The sequence below is a fragment of the Schistocerca serialis genome, chromosome 2, assembly GCF_023864345.2.
Source record: "Schistocerca serialis cubense isolate TAMUIC-IGC-003099 chromosome 2, iqSchSeri2.2, whole genome shotgun sequence".
NCBI lineage: Eukaryota > Metazoa > Arthropoda > Insecta > Orthoptera > Acrididae > Schistocerca > Schistocerca serialis.
The window spans coordinates 462,227,052-462,239,248 of NC_064639.1; the positions used below are offsets into that span (position 1 = coordinate 462,227,052).

At 40.4% G+C, this 12,197-nt stretch overlaps 1 protein-coding gene across 3 annotated transcripts in view; it reads left to right on the forward strand.

The window, feature by feature from the left end:
• The first annotated feature begins 7,278 nt into the window (after positions 1–7,278).
• LOC126457362 (protein timeless) overlaps positions 7,279–12,197 on the forward strand; it is a 374,910-nt gene continuing 369,991 nt past the window's right edge. For 2 of the 3 annotated variants that reach the window (XM_050093600.1, XM_050093599.1), the window contains exon 1: positions 7,279–7,436. The gene's annotated coding sequence lies outside the window, so the exon portion shown is untranslated. The remainder of the gene's footprint in view (positions 7,437–12,197) is intronic. The other variant, XM_050093601.1, reaches the window with a different exon arrangement.

Genomic DNA, 12,197 nt, shown 5'->3' on the forward strand with positions numbered 1-12,197 from the left:
ATTACACTACTTTGACTCACTGCACTGCCTGTAGCGACGTCACGTGAACTCATGTGTGGGTTCACGCCAACAGCAGCTAACGCACCGAGTGCACCTGCTTCTCCTGTGATGGGTTTGTTCCGGACCCGTTTGCGTGTTACTGCCATATCTTTTGCATACAATTGTTTGTACATGTTTTCGAATGTGCGGCGCGATGGATGATCTCCGTCCGGGTACCTTTCTGCATACAACCTGCAGGCTGCATTTTGTCTACACTCGTCATAGATCAGTGTCATCTCTGCCTCTTCAGAGTTAGAATAAACAGTTTTCACAGTTCTTACAACACTGTACACACTGTTGTATTTGCGATCTTCTCACGTTGCTACTGCGCGTACTTCTGTCCTCAGTTGTGTACAGTACACTACCACAGACGTCCGGTAACACAGTGTAGGCCGGCCGGAGTGGCCGAGCGCTTCTAGGCGCTACAGTCTGGAAGCGCGCGACCGCTACGGTCGCAGGTTCGAATCCTGTCTAGGGCTTGGATATGTGTGATGTCCTAAGGTTAGTTAGGTTTAAGTAGTTCTAAGTTCTAGAGGACTGATGACCTCAGAAGTAAAGTCCCATAGTGCTCAGAGCCATTTGAACCAAACACAGTGTACTACAGTTATGCTGAATACAAGGACTAATTCAGTAAGCACTACACACAAACACGGAGACAGCCAAACGCGTAAATATCGTAGACTTCGTAAACAAACCCCTACAGAACTTGTTTGTTACAACACGCAGCTGAACGTCTGAGGTTTCAAGCGTCAAATTTACGTTACAAATTACTCTGAATGTACTTAACATTTTACAATGTAACAAACGGTATCGATTAAGTATTTTTTCCTATGACAAACTGCCTGCTGGCTTCTGTCTCGGGTTCTTCGGCCGACGTTCATCTAATGATTTTTCTGACGTTTCGCCAGCACGAGTGGCTGGCATTGTCAAAGCTTCACCCTCCATTGCCGGTGGGAGCCGAGCTCGCGGGCGCAGACTATATGTACCTGGCGCGCCAACGTCCGAGGGCTTCTCCGCGGTCATTTCCGGTGCGGTTCTCCTCTTGCTACCTGCGACGGTCGTTCGCTGCAGTACGGGAAGCCAGGATCCGTTTACCGTAAGGCTTTCCTCTTTCTTGTTCAAACTGTTCGCGTGTTTTTGTATTTCCACAGCTTCTCTGAACAAGCGCGTGTGATAGTGCTTCTCTACAGCCAGAACTTCCGTGTCGGCGAATTTTATTACGTGGTCGGTCTCATTCAGTGCGTGCTCTTCCACGGCCGATTTCTCCACCTGCCCCAACCTGCAATGTCGTTTATGCTCTTTGATCCTGGTGTTAATGGATCGTCCAGTCATTCCGACATAAACTTTTCCGCATGTGCATGGTATACGGTATATTCCCGACATTGCAAGTGGGTCTCTTTTCTCCTTCGCCGATCTAAGACACTCTTTGATCTTCCTTGTCGGTTTGAAAATCGTCTTTACGCCATGTTTGCGCAATATACGGCCGATTCTGTCCGTCAGTCTGGGAATGTAGGGCAGAAAGGCCGTACCCGACATTTCTTTTTCTGGTTCCTTACTTCGCCGAGTGTTTGGCTCTGTTACACTTCTAATATAATTTGTGGAGTACCCATTGCTCCTCAGGACAGTTTCCAGGTGTTGCGTTTCTCGTTTGAGGTGTTGCGGCTCACATATTCGTCCTGCTCTCGTTACGAGCGTACTAATCATGCCTCTTTTCTGGCTCGGGTGGTGGTTTGACAGTTTGTGCAGGTATCGGTCCGTGTGTGTCGGTTTTCGATACACGCTGTGTCCCAGGTTTTCGCCGTCCCTTGTGACCAACACATCTAGAAATGGCAGTTTCTTGTTCTTTTCTACTTCCATGGTAAATGTTATGTTGGCATGGAGGCTGTTCAGGTGTCTTAGGAAGTCACCGAGCTGTTCTTCACCATGGCTCCACACCACGAAAGTATCATCGACGTACCTGTACCACACCTTAGGTTTGCAAGTCGCCGAGTCCAGTGCCTGTGCTTCGAATTGTTCCATGAAGAAGTTGGCCACCACTGGACTGAGAGGACTACCCATGGCGACGCCTTCCAGCTGTTCGTAGAAATCGCCATTCCACGTGAAATAGCTCGTGGTGAGACATGCATGGAAGAGCTTTCTGATGTCTTGCGGGAAAATGGAACCGATGTGGTCCAGAGCGTCACTGAGTGGCACTTTCGTAAATAACGAAACAACATCAAAGCTGACCAGGATGTCGTTTGGTGCAAGTTTCAGTTTCTTAAGCTTCTCAATGAAATGTCCTGAGTCCTTAATGTATGTGTCGGTCTTCCCCACGTGTGGCTGGAGCAGAGAGGCCAAGTGTTTTGCCAGTTTATATGACGGTGATCCAGGAGCGCTATCGATCGGTCTCAGTGGAACGTTGTTCTTATGGATCTCGGGTAATCCATACAGCCGAGGTGGTAGGGCTTCTGTGTTACGCAGGTTTCTCTGTATGTCTGCCGGCAGAGAAGACGCCTTGATTAATCGATTCGTATTCCGTGTGATACGCTGCGTCGGATCTGCGCTTAGTTTTCGGTACGTCGTCGGATCTAATAGGTCTCGGATCTTTTGCTCATAATCTTCGGTGTTCGTTACGACGGTCGCATTCCCCTTATCGGCAGGCAGTACCAATATGCTCTTGTCGGCGTTGAGATTCTTAATGGCTTGTACCTCTTCTCTCTTCAGGTTGCAAGCTGGTGGTTTTGCTCGGCGCAGTATCCTGGCTGTTTCAGTGCGTATTTCCTCTGCCCTTTCACAGGGAAGGGTCCGAATGGTAGGTTAGCCCAGCAGCTAAAATGTACAATTAATAAAAAAAACTAAAGGTATCCGTTCAAACACAGCTATTTATTCCATTTCATATAGCAGACTTTGCACACGTGCACTAAACTATGGCGCATGGATTGCAGCTGTTTCTATTCAGGATACATGTAATTTGTCGGACGGTTGTTGCGTGTAAAGGACACTTTAGAAAATTCCAGTAATCGACTCACATAGCAGAAACTGGAAATATTCTTCAGCACCCCGCATTCGATTCCCGAGAGGTAGCGTCAGTAAAATTAGCCAGAGGCGTACAAGCATTCATTCTTCCCACATTTCGTCAGCGACTGGAATGGAAGAAAGCTTAATATACGACGCAATAAAAAGTACGCTCTGCTACACATTTCATAGTGACTGCATTATAGGCCTAGACAAAGAACCAGAATGTATGCACCAATCCCGAAGCCAAACGAGTAAGTAGCCACATCATTACGTCTGATTGCCCAAGCAATTGCTGGATATTTGTACAACATGAGAATTCTAATACGAGGCAAGGTCTCACATTCCTAGACTATCGGGAAGCCAAGAAGCAGAAACTATTGGAATCCGAGTCGATTAACTTGGGAACACAAGACCGCCTCTTCACCCTTCAACTGATAAGCTCGACAGTTTTATATTTAAATTCGATGTTATGAACAACCCGGAAAACGCCCGATTCTTTAAAGAATCGAACTCCCATGTATAAAACAGCTCCAAACGTTCATTGTCTTACAAATGATTTAATGTGTTAAATGTTTGCCCTTAAGCATGTAGGCTAGGAAAGATTTCGGAAAGATTTGAATCATGTTTGAAGCTTGTTCAAAGACGTCAAGTGCTCCTTTTATGAAACGTAACAGCCCATTTTTTACAAGATTTCGAAGTTAATTTGGATCGCTTGATTAATTTGCAAGTCGTTAGATAGGACCCATGTGCGTAATTTCGCGTTTTGTGCTCTGTGGTGTGATTACCAACAACTTAATGGCAAAGCATTGGCCAATATTACGTCCATCCATTGGCAGAGACATGTATCGTCGATTCGTTTAAGTGGAATTATGACTTTTCGTTTACAAACAATTGGATAGTAAAAGAAGTACGAAATACACTGTATTACAATTTTAGAAACCTGTAACAACTCTCTTTGCCATACCGTCAGCCTGCTATACTACTGTTTAACATGACGCTGCTCCGTGTCTACCACTAGGCAAGACTAGGCTGCCGCTTGGGCGGCAAAATTTTAGGGGCGGCAGATGGTGGAAAAAATTAATTTCAAATCAAACAGCATGTCTCGTATCAGTATAGCATAATTTCTAAATGCAAGGAAAACTTCATTCGCACTAGACGATAATTCCACGCTTCCGTTAGCCCATTTTCTTGTAATTAAATAAAATAAGTAATTGATGCCAAATGTAGTTGCACCAGTATATAAGTTGAATAGTGTTTAAAATGTTCGGCACATTCTTCCTATTTCAATTATTTCAGGAAATTTCAAAAATTGAGGACAAAAAATAAGAAATCGAGGACAATTGTTGTCCTCAATAGGTTTTGAAGGAACTGAGGACAAAGCATGGAGCAAAGAAAAGGAGTTGGTTTCTCGTCAACATTTTTTTGTTTTATTGAACTATCTGAGCTACCCCCGTTCAACTTCGCGAACTTTTATCCATCTACGATTTTCAAAATTAATATCCGTAAAGAATTTTACTTTGGCTTACTTTTATTTGATAATTATTATAGCCAGCAAGGCGGTTACACCGCAGTTACGAAAGATGGAAGAATATAAAAAGGGTAATTTTCGCTCCATTTTAAGCAAAACTAGTTTTTTAGTAATTTCAATGTTTTTGACGTCATATCTCCTGAGCCAAGCGTCGTACAATGATATAATTTTGCAGGTACATTCAGCGATATAATATAATACTGTATACAATGTTTGTTGTGAATAGAGTGAATAGTAAAGAAGCGATAAATTAAAACGTCATGCCTGATGTTGAAATTTCACTGCGCGCCATTTTAAGCATATAAATGTATATGACATCATATCTCCTAAACTATGAATCGTACATTGACATAATACAGCAAATACATTCAGTGGTATATGTACATACCATCTCCAAAGCGAGATGCCAATAGGGTTATTGCGATTAGAGTGAGTAGTAAAGAGGTAATAAATTAAAACGTCATGCACAATGTTGAAGTTTTACTGCCCGCCATTTTTAGCAAACTCTAGTTTTACACGCATCTGTATGTTTATCACTTCACGTCCCCTGCATTATGTCTCGTATAATGATATAAATTTGTAGGTACATTCAATGCTATATGCGGATAGTGTGTTGTGATCAGAGTTGGTATTGTACTAAAGAAGTAATAAATTGAAACGTCATGCCTGATGGTGCCGTTTTAATAGATGAACAGCGGAAATCCAGTAAGCGATTAATTCTTTTTCCCTTCATCATTTTGTGCGTGAGGGCGTGTCAACGGCAAAAAATATTTGCTGCTACGTGTAGATTTTGTTAGAAGTCGCTCAGTGCATTTCAGCGCCCATCAGTTAAGTTGCCTTGAGACAAACACACGGTTTCTAATTATAAAACTTGCTTTATTGTGTTACTTTTAACATAAGTTTAAACCTCTTAATGAGTAGATTATGACAGCAATTTAAATTTTTAAATTCGGTCAATAATTGCGCTATGGTCATCAGACGTTCCGTATTTTACAGGATTGTCCTTTATTTAACTTAATTATCCCGTTGTCCAGACAAAATACGTACAGGACGTATTTTGTTCCATTTTCATTAACCATCCCGTATATTCTGAAATAGCGTGCTTCTAAGAAAGTTATAGCGTAACCAGTTGCAGAGTATCTGTAGCATTACCCTAGGAAAAAAACAAGTCACACTCTTTGATTAATCCAAACTGAACGAGGTCTATCATTTTCAGCTTGCTTACATCTCAAGATGACTGCTGCAAGAATTTGCTGCTCATTAATGCGTTTGTGCTAGCTCTACTTCGCACTAATGCTACTGTAGAAAGATCACAAGTGATTTACGTATGAATCGATGAAAAGAGAAGAATTAGGGTCGCAGCCGTTAAGGAAATAGTTTTAACCAAGATTCGTTTCCAGGATACTTCATTTGTTGATTTTTATAAAATTCCGTTTGAAAAAAATCAGACTCCTGAATGAGATACATTCTTCTGCAAAAATAGCGAAAGGATTGTCAGAAACTACCAATGGCGAAACTTCCGGGCCAGTTGAGATAGTAACCTATGTAAATAATGGTCATTTTCTACCCCTGTTAAAGACATCGTTCTATTAAAGTGATATATTGTGTTTGCGTGTGACAACAATAAGACAATAAAATATTTACTGATTGGTAATGCAAGGTATTTCGATAGTTTTTTAGTACGAATTTTAAGAAAATGGTACGATAATCTGTGTGGTTGTAGCATAAACCATATGGTTTAACACAGATCTGCTGTATATCAATCTACCATATAGAGGTATTAACAAAAGTCTCCACAAAATGTCGAATCATTTCTGCTTGTAATTTGCGTCTCATATATTGATTTTGAAAATCTGGTCACCCTAAATTATGCGAAATATTAAAAATCAAATTTCTGATGCCTCTCTAAGCCTTTAGATAGGCAGTCTGGAAATGGGTCTTGATACCGTGCCTCAGGTCCTCAGATAATCGTTCACTAATATCAATGACTTGCTTCAGTTACACACAATCTGTAGGAAACATTTACTTTCTACAAATAAGTTTTGCAAGACCAAAAATATCCTTTTAAGCTTATAATGCAGGTCAAGAGGAAAGATTACGATCAACTTCTCAAAATTCGCAATACGTACAAATTTTCAATTTAAAATGGTTTCGTGTTACTCCATGTCTGCCACAATATGAGGAACATTTGGCCGAAGGCTCCGTTTTACTTACCATTTCCAACAAACGAAAGTGAACTGAGGTTTTATGGTTATCTGAATAATTCGTCAGCGCCTTTTTCTTTTTTCTCTCCCCAGACAATGGTGATGGTCACAAAGAAGATATTAAAACTTTTGTCATATCCCGACAATGGTTACTGTATGATAAGGTTTCCAGATGCATATAACTATCTTGAATATTTTACATTCAACAGTTAGTTGTATCTTCTGTATCTACTATCCCCACGTAGGCATGTGGTTACGTTAATCAGGTTGCAATGTATCTGACAAATAAATGTCGTTCTAGAAGCTAATAAAAAATAAATGCTATCTGTGGATCGCAGTTTTTCAGTATCTTTCCAATGTCTCAACAATAACGATCTTCCATGGATCTTTCCGACAGCTGTTCCCTGTCCTTATCCGCGACGCTTACGTCACGAACGTGGTGGCTCGAGATTTCCCTCGCGCATGCGCACTACGGAGTAGCAGGCGGTGTTCGGTGGGAATGGAGAGCGGCTGTCACGTTTCCAGTTCACGTGCTCACGAGCCGTGGGCAAGTCAGTTGCCTTGAGGTGGCATACAGGATTGTGTTGTCTCTGTTTCATCAAAACAGTTGATTTTGTGTGACAATATTCTCATTGTGATCGATAGCGACGCCGTACGTAAGAAAGTTGGTAAGTTGTTGCTTTTGTTTTCTAAAGGCAAGCGATAATTTCGACTTTAATAACGAAACACATTAGTGATCTTGAAAAACGTTATTAGTTCGTTCTTTTATCAGAAATGTTGCGATTTGCAGCGACAGTCGTTCACTAGTAAAAACACTAGTGATACATGAATTTATGACGACAATTATTCAGATAACAATGAACTTTTGTGACAGTTCTTTTCATATGGTCTTGAAATGATCACTTGAGCGGGAAGGCAATAATTGTAAAGATCTTTTGTATGCTTTGCTTTTCGCAGGGAAAATTTGAAACGAAAATCCATTTCTTTACTGCGTAAAGAAGATTGTTACATCGTATGCGCGTTGTACAGTATTTCTCTTTTTCCTTGTCTGATATATACAAATTTCAAAGGAATCCAACCAGCCAAACCATAATTTTTATACTTTTCCTTCATTGCTGTTCTTTTTCTTTCTTGCTCCGTCCTGAAGACCTCGACACCGAAGGAACGTAAAACCGCACTGTTTCTTAGCTGTTTACTTACTTTGTGACAGAAGGCCTCATTTAAAAAAATCAGCGCAATATACCAAGCGTTTATTCGAAAGTATTCTACAAAACATTTTTCAGAAAAAAACGAGCCGGCCGGCTGTTATGTGGCCAATGCATACTGTTGAAAATTATTCTTGCAGTACTCATAATAATGCTCTTACGGCTAATTGTAATAATTTAAGTAGAGGGACTGAAACAACCATTCTGTGTACATATGAATCCACGATTGAAAATTTGATGTTTTGCGAGTATTTTTTGTATTACAGTTACTCTGTGTGTGTGTGTGTGTGTGTGTGTGTGTGTGTGTGTGTGTGTGTCACGAAGAATATGCAAAAGCATTGTCGCTTTGATGAGAAGTGGAAAAAAATTTGCATTGCAAGTAATTGATGGCTATCACCGAGCGAATACCATTTGCAAAAGCAGCTGGATAACGAAACGTATGTTGAAACGCCTCACTAAATAAGAAGAAAGCCATAAGACTGCTAGATGAGAGCAATCTATGAAGTATGATGACCGATACTGCTAGAAAACGTTTATTGAAAAAAATTAAAGAATGCGCCTTACTTGAGTTGAAACAGGGTTTTCGATAAGTTATTAACTGGAGTTAGCGCTTCGCAAACCAGTAGAAACTTAAGACATTTGGGTCTGATATTTATATTATTTATTTTTTGTATTTGTGCTAGGAGAAGCAAAGTGACATTTAAATAATTCATTTGCAGGTTCTTGAGATCAGAGGTCAGCGTCACACATTTTATACATAAGCTGTTTAGACATAACATCGATAGACCGTAAGACATACTCATACTTACATTATTCAACTCATTTAGTATCTTCGTAAAGTAAATAATTTCGTTCCACACATTACGTCCATAGTACTTGAAAAAATGTGCTGGGTATCTACGTTTTGGGATGTTTAAATTTTACCTACATAATAACATCAAGTTTACAAGAAAAGACACATTTTTCTGTATTGCGCAGGACGTCGGTATAGCGGCAATAGTGAGGAAATCAGCAGCGATATGAGAGCGACAACTTTCTGTGAGATACACGCCTTTAGAGGACCTTATTAGTGCATTGCTAAGATAACACACATCACATTGTTTCTCAGTGTGATCCTAACTGATGTAATTTCACGCCGGAACGTTCCATAAAGTTTTCCATTGCCTGATAATGAAAAACTGATCGTCTGTCACAGAACCACTGCGAGTCCGCGTCGTCAGAACCTGCTGTTTTCGTTGCCAAATCGCAGCTGACCCAGTTGTACTTTCAGATTGCAAAGCGCGTGATAATCGCAAGGTGAAATACTCGGACCGTAAGGAAGATGCTTTCCCTACTTTTCCTTAATATCTCCCCGAAACAAATGGTGTATTTCCAAGGGCCTGTTGATGAAAAGTAATGTCTCCGATTTTCTTAGCGTGGAAACTTTTAAAGCTACATCTTTGTTCTTTATGTCTATATATTTGCAGTGCTTTGCCACTAGAGGGCTCCGTTTTGTATCGTGTAACATGACGATGTGTAACGTAACATGTCGGTGCGTGAAAAACAGCGTACTGTTATCGAGTTTCGACTTCGAAGAGTTCGTCCACACATGGAGCATGACAATGCCAGACCATATACGAGCGCTGTGACATCTACAACAGTCCGACGCCTTGGGTCCACTGCCATCGATTATCCTCCATACAGTCACGATTTGGCGTCATTCGATTTTCATTTCTTTTCAAAACTTAAAGAACACTTTCAAGGACTTCACTTTGATAGTGATGAAGCGGTTCAAGCAGAGGTGAGGTTGTGGCTCCGTCAACAAAGTCAAACATTCTACAGTGTTGGTAGTTTGTGGTTGGCAGAAATGTGTTCCTCGCCAGGGTGTCTATGTTGAAAAATAAAAATGTAGACTTGAAGAATAAAAATGTAGACTGTTAATAATGTTTGTTTTATTTAAAAAGCTTTAAGAGTTTTCACATAAATTCAGAGGCCTTATTTTTGGGCACGCTGTAGTTACTTCAAGCTAGTTTTACATACTTTCACTCTTGTTATCTTCTGGTGTATTACAGCTAAAGCCAGTGAAGTACTTCTTTTTTCAACTGCGAGAAATCATCATATATATTATTTCTCGATGGTGTTTTTTTTGTTAGTAGTTTCGATTGAGACATCATTTTCAAGATTTCGTTCACCACTATTGACGAGAAATACACAAATGGTTTAAAGTTATTATTTTCGTTAAAAACTTTATTTTGAAAACCTTTTTCTAGAAACAATGTACAAGGTGCCATCTATTGACGATCTACTTGTACTATTATGCAGGTCAGGGGTTGGAGTTGTTTACTTTCTTTAAGCAAATGTTGTGTACTGCATCTACCTGTACATGATTACTCCGTACTTCACAGTCTGTTCAATATTTGTATATAAATGCGTGTATGAAGGACACGACTGCGCGGCTTTACGATTGCGCTCAGATCCTGAAGGACAACAGCAACTCATCATTGACGAAGCGGCTATTTACTTGAGTTGTTGTTTTACGAGTCCATCAGCGGCTACACGACGATTACACGGACGCCTACTTTTCCGCTGGTCTCATTAAGTTCAAGCGACTGCCTGTCCACTTACCGGAAGAGCACATGGTGACTCCAAACTCATGGAATTTTTTTTAAATTGTAGAATGATAATATTTCCGCCCACGAGAACCTTTACCACCAAATTTCAGAATGTTTTGTATTGTGAAAAGAACAGCAGATCATTCGCAAGAAAAACACCAGTTGCTTTGGACGCATCTACACCGTCAATACAGCCTATATCTGAAGATACTACGTCAGCAGTACTATTTCTGCACGTCAAAGAACCCCAACTCGTTTGCTCATCTACGCACAGTATATGGAATACTGTGGAACTCTTTTCTCGGAGCTGCATAAATTATATTTATTTATTAATGACGTCCTATCAAAAAAATTGTTGCCGACGGCTACCAGACATCAAATGACGAGCAACTGAGATTGGTTTTCGTCATCATCTGCGGATTCTGCCCTACTGCTAACATACTTGAGTTGTGGACAACAATTCAGGACGCTCTTTCAGAAGATATTCAGAGACAGTACAAATCACCTGAAACCTTCAACCTCACACTGCTAGAATTGGAGAACGTTTTTAAATATCATGCAAAATCTTGCCAACAATTCAACCTGCCGAGCCCTGTTGTTCTCTTCGCACAACATTCAACAGAATCGTTGAGCGTAGAAAAAGAACGTATGAACGGAAGACAACTTACGAAAAGCTAAACGAAGAACAGAAGGCAATAGCTGAGCAAGACTTACATTCAGTATGAAATAAGATTCTCAATTGTTGCTTCATTGACGGATTGGGAGGCTCCGGTAAAACATTTGTCTACAAAACTTTGTATCACATTTTACGAGGAGTTTCAACAGTTGCTTGGATAGGCATCGCTGCCAGTCACCTGCCAGGGGGACGCACATCCGATTTTCAAACTGCCTGTACCCATCGTGAATACATCGGTCTCATCGGTTCCCACTCACATCAAGGATGCATAGCTTCTCCGTGACTCTGATCTCATCATTTGGGACAAGGTTTCACTGGTTCCCAAAGACACTCTAAGTGTTGTCGATCGACTTTTAAAAGACATCATGAAAAAAACTCGCCCTTATGGAGGCAAAATAATTCTGTTTGGTGGTATCCGTTCCTGGACATGCCAGTAGAACAGCTCTTGTCGAAACTACAGTTAAGCGATCACCCTTATGGTCTCATGTTAAAACTCATAAGTTGACAAAGTAAAGAGGGCAAATTGTGATCCCGTTTTCACTGAATGGTTACTTAAATTGGGTAATGGTGATTCAAAAACTCAAACCGATCACTTCAATGAGGCGATCAAAATTCCTAAACATTGTTGTAGTAATTACGATAGTTTTATTACCACCATTATGCCATTGAAATCAAGGAATAAAATGTTTAGCAGTTCTATCCAACGGCGGTTCTGTGTCCAAAAATGATGATAGTACAACAATTAATGAATGTCATTTCCAGTTCATTACCTGAAGAGGCGAAGGTTTACCTCAGTTCTGATTCAGTCCAACTTGAAGAAATAAACAACATCCAATTTTTAATTGTACCGCGTCGAATTCTGCAACTTTTTAAATCTTTCTGGTTTAGCGTCTCATCAATTGCTTTTAAAGAAAAATGTTAATTAGAAATCGTAACGCTAATCAGGGATTAGATTAG